Genomic DNA, 5,369 nt, shown 5'->3' with positions numbered 1-5,369 from the left:
AAACGAGTATTCAAGGAAAAATGTCATGTCTGACCTCTGTATGTTTTGTTTATTTATGGACAATGTGGGAAAAGGATTTCGTAGGTGGAAAAGGAACTCATAGTGAGAAGAACACAAAGTGACTTAGATGGAAGATCTTTAACTTGCCTAGAGAGAAAATTAGCCAACATGTTCTGGTTTCCTTTGATATGTTTTACGGTGAATTCATAGCAAAGAAACTAGTCAATTCATCTTAAGAGCATCTAGTTTAATCTTCTATTTGGCATCTAGAATGGATGGAAAAGAAGTATTATCCATTTCAATAGTAAAGTAATAAAGGCTAAGATGAAACTGAATTTCTCAATGCCTCTTTTGATAGCGAGAATATCTTTAAATGTAGTTTGATAATATTTTTCAAAATCTTTGAACTGTGCACTTGCATGTGCACAATAATGTTGAATCCCATCAACCTCTTCAAGAAGAATAACTCCTCCAAAATTGTCACTCGCATATGTTTGCATGATTCTCTGTCTAGAACTAAGAATCTTTAATGGGGGTCTTGTGTGAATATCTTTAGGCTGTGCTTGGAAGATAGACTAAGACTGAAAGACAAAAATTAAATTAAGTCTTTGTATTTGTGTTTAAGATAAAGTATATAGGACTAAATTATATTTCAATATCCTATTTGATTTAAGTTAAAAATAAAAACTAAAATATGTGAAGTTACTAAAATACCCATAATTAAATTAAATCTAAATAAAACCCTAACTCATCAATGAATGTGTCCCCCTTTCCCCTTTCCTTGATCTCCCCACTCCTAGTCTCTAACTCCGTTCAGCTCTTCGCTAATACTACTACCCAACTCGGCGTAGAATTTGACCCCATTGAGGAAGCCGCTCCACCGTCTCTTCACACTTCACCATTGCGTTGCCAGGTGAAATTCGTGAAGTCCATATTTTCTCTCTATCTCTCACTGTCTCACACACTGACACACATTCTGTCTCTGTTGAATCAGAGTTGTCTCTATTTTAGCTAGGTTTATAAATTACTCTGTATTATGCAACAAGTTCTTGTTTGATGTATATGATTGGTATCTGTTTGTTTCTTTATGATGATGATGAAAAAATCATATTCATGTGTTTGATCTTTTTTATTATTCTTGATTGACTAATTAGAAACAGATTAATTAATATTGACATTATCAAATTGTTTGCAACGTTGTGAATTTATGAATGTGTTTTGTCAAATATAGCTATCCTAATTCTGATTTTACATTATATGAAAAAGTAGTTTTATGCTTGTTTTTAGGTGGTAAATAAAATTTCAAGAGCCAAAAAATTTTATTCTTTTGGAACAATTTGTTATCATTTTTCAATCTAATCAAGTCTCTTTCTTTATTCTTAGAAGCTTTACCATCTAGGTTTTTCTAGTAGAATAATCTTTTCTGGTGCTTATAATTATAAGGTTGGAGGACACTACTAAAGTTGTAATCTTTCCTAGTAGAATAATATTTCTTGATGATTATAATTATGTAGCCATCCTTCATTATTACTATCTTGTGACTTATCAATCTTTGAGAATCCCATTCTTTAGAATGGAGGATACTACTAAAGTTGCTTTGAGAAATTTATTAGCCTTCAGCAATACAACTGTATCAATGAAAACTACCTAGCAGACTATATTTTTATGTTAAATATTCTTATGAATCTTTGAATCTTTTTCCATTTTTGAGGGGGGAAGAAATTTGAGAAGATAGCTTCATAAAATATGAAAATAATTATCTAATTTTACTGTGCTAGTATGCACTTTATTTTCATAGTTATTGCAAATTGTTGTTTGCTAAACTTTATTTTCATAATTATTGCTCCTTATGCGATGAGCTTAATTTAGAAAATTGTCCCTGTTACTTTTATTTATTTTTTCTTCAATTTAATTTTTGGTTTCAATTTTTTTACAAGCTACCATTGTTGAACTATAAATGAATTTTGAAACGTGTGGAAGTTTAATTTGAAGAAGAAGATTATTTAGTGTGCCTTGATTGTCAAATGAATCACATAGCAGCAGCAACTCTAATATAATAGGTGAATGTTTTTGCGACTATGGATTGAGAGCTCCATTACAAGTTTCACATAGTATTACAAATTCAGGTCGAGAGTACTATGCATGTCCTGTTAGGAGATGTGAATACTTTAGGTGAACATGTCCTTCTATTCAAGGTAAAGCAAAACCAAGTTCCTAACCTTATGAAAGAGCTTTAGAAGATTATCCAAGCAATAACAGTTTCAACTTCAAGATGAATGAAAGGATTAGAAAAGTAGAGAGTGAAATTATGACACTGAAAATATTATCATGTTTTCATATCATAGACTTTGTATTTTGTATCTTTTTAATTTTAGTACTATTTTTTCAAATTTTAATGTGACACTTATATTCTATGCAATTAAGTAAGTAATTACTTTAGATAACTACATCAAAGAGCTAGTTATTCTTTGGCCATTTGCTACCATAGTTAGTCAGATGCTTCTATCATGTTACAAATATTTTGTTGTAATTATTTCAATTTGAAATGATGTTTCTAATTTTCAAAAAGTTTACATCATTTTAAATTATTTTATCATTTTTTCTTTATAATTATTCACTAAGATGGATAGAATGATACAACACATTCAAATACTATATAAACATGAATGCTCAATAAATACTATTTTTAATTCACTAAGATGGATAGAATGATGCAGTACATTCGAATAATATATAAACATGATTGCCTTTAATTTTTTTATTATAAGGTACTACTACTTTCCACAATGAATTGAAAATGTATAAACATAAATGATCAATGCACAATGCTGATTTTATTTTACAGATTCGAAACTCATCTTAATGGCTAAATCCAACAAGCTTGCCTAAAGTATTGAAGAAAATCACTATAATATAAGTGTTACATCACAAAATAACTCTATTGCCAAATATAATATAGTTTTTTAAAATAAAATACCCATCTTAATAGCTAAATTCATCGAGCTTGTCTAATGTAGTTAAGAAAATCACCATAGGAACTCTTACATCACAAAATAACTCTATTGCCAAATATGATACGTTTTCCAAAATATAATAACCATCTCAATAGCTAAATCCAGCAAGCTTGTCTAATGCAGTAAAGAAAATAACCATGGAGGTCTTACATCACAAAATAACTCTATTGCAAAATATGATAAGTTTTCTAATATAGCATAACAAACTCAATCAAGACTAGTTCGATCTGAGATGAATTGTACTAGTGCACTCTTCTACGAATTTGTCAAACCCTAAAAACTCTTTTCCAAATGAGGATTATTAAAAAACTTCATCATAACTTGAACAATTTCATCATCACCAAAATCAAGCTACTCCAATTTCTCACCAATCTTGAACTTGTCATTCACACTGGAGATAACATCAGCAAGTATTTAGAAAAGTTTTTTTTGGGCCTCAGTTGAATATTACACATGTTCATTCATCCTTGCTAATATGTCCATTTACTTTCTCTTCTTACCCAAAAGCCTTCCGCTCGCTGCAACAACTTCAGAAGATGAAGCTGCTCCTTGAGTTTGCTAACAAATCAAATTCGTTCGTTCCCATACTCTGATCTTCCTATTCTACATTAACTTGTTCTTAGGTGTCAGATCCATTGACTGCAACAACCGCGGAGTATAGAATTTGGTTGGGTAGTGATAAACCATTATTTTATGATTTATATTGTGTTTAATTGTATGGTTTTATCAAGTCTGCACCCACTTATTCATACGATTTACATGTATTTATAATTCCTTCCCAAAATTGTTCTATGATTGAAAACTTGCTTCCTAGAGATCTTTTAATTGTATATTTTTATTCTCCTTTATACCATTCGATGTCGTGATCTGTGTGTTAAGTGTTTCAGGCTTCATAGGGCAGGAATGACTTAGAAAATGGAGAGAAAGCTTGCAAAAATGGAAGGAACACAAGAAATTGAGGAGATGACCAGCAAGAAGCGACGCGGACGCATGGCTCACGTATCCGCGCGAATTGGAGAAAATCACAGTGGCGCGAACGCGTGCCTGACACGAGCACGTGGATTGGAATCTGCACGAGTAACGCGAATGCGTGGACGACGCGCACGCGTAGAAAGGAAAAATGCTAGATGACGCGAACGCGTGGACGATGTGGTCGCGTGACGTGCGCGATCTGTAGAATTTACAGAAATCACTGGCGTCGATTTTGGGCCGCGTTTTAACACAGTTTTCGGCCCAGAAATGCATATTAGAGGCAGGAAACATGCAGAGACTAGGGACGATTCTCATTACGCATAATTTTAGTTTTTTAGTTTTCTAGATCTAATTTTACTCCTCCTCTAGGTTTTCTCTCTACACATTCATAGTTCTTAGAATTTTGTTTTATTGCATTTTGGATTGAGATATTGAGAAGAGTTACTACCTCCACCAAGACTTCATCATTCTAGTTTGTTTCCTTACTTTTCGCTTACTCTTTCATATCCTTAATTTGTCTAGAGTTATAATTGGATTATTTTTATAATTTATTAATACAAGAACCATTTTTAATTTTAATTGATCTTTTTATTATTGTTTATCATGTCTTTCTTTATTTTCCTTTCTAATTTTCTGAAGTTTACATTCATGATAATGGAGTAGTCCTCTAACTTGATTGAGAGTTGATTAAAAGGAGAACCTTGAGTTGGAATACTCAAGAGCTAAATTGTAATTGGATTTATTGTTGGCTGGCTCTCTAGTCACTAACACTAATCCTTCCCAAGGGAGAGGATTAGAACTTGTGAATAGAAGTAGACTTCCAACTTACTTGACTTTCCTTTACTCAGTAAAGGATAACTAAGTAGAAACAACCTTCAATTATCAATTGATCTTGAGAGAAATCCAACAATGATAGAACTTCCGATTAATCTTCTCCCGATCAAGGTTTTTATTTGAATTACATAAATTCTCTGATTTAATTTCCTGTTTATCAAACTCAAAAATATTTTGGAAAACCTCTGATTAATAAAATAGCACATCTTTCTGCAACTCATTGGGAGACGACCTGGGACTCATACTCCCAGTATTTTTATTCTATTTTTGTGACAATACTTCTAAATTGATGAGCAGATTTTTGTTGGTTAAGAACTGTACATGCAACGTATCTCTTACATTAATTTCTTAATCTGCCAATTTCTGCCACGTCAGTGTGCCTAAAATACAACCATACATAATATTAGTTTATGTATTATAATGTGATTTATTCTATAATTGTATAGTGACACTTTACCTTTATCCACACAATAAGAACATCGTTGTTGTCAACTTCAACACACTGTTTCTCATGATCTACCCAAATCCACTATAAGCAAGTATTTCAAA

General features: G+C 31.9%; 1 long non-coding RNA gene across 1 annotated transcript; it reads left to right on the top strand.

Moving 5' to 3' along the window:
* Window positions 1-747: 747 nt before the first annotated feature.
* Window positions 748-4,565, top strand: LOC140173471 (uncharacterized). Its single transcript, XR_011862396.1, has 2 exons — window positions 748-913; window positions 3,522-4,565. It is a non-coding gene; the product is annotated as an uncharacterized lncRNA (long non-coding RNA).
* Window positions 4,566-5,369: the final 804 nt, after the last annotated feature.

Source organism: Arachis hypogaea, chromosome 6 (genome assembly GCF_003086295.3).
Source record: "Arachis hypogaea cultivar Tifrunner chromosome 6, arahy.Tifrunner.gnm2.J5K5, whole genome shotgun sequence".
In the NCBI taxonomy this organism is placed as follows: Eukaryota; Viridiplantae; Streptophyta; class Magnoliopsida; order Fabales; family Fabaceae; genus Arachis; species Arachis hypogaea.
The sequence above is the reverse complement of the archived record's forward strand: the minus strand, read 5'-3'. Positions and strand labels throughout refer to the sequence as shown.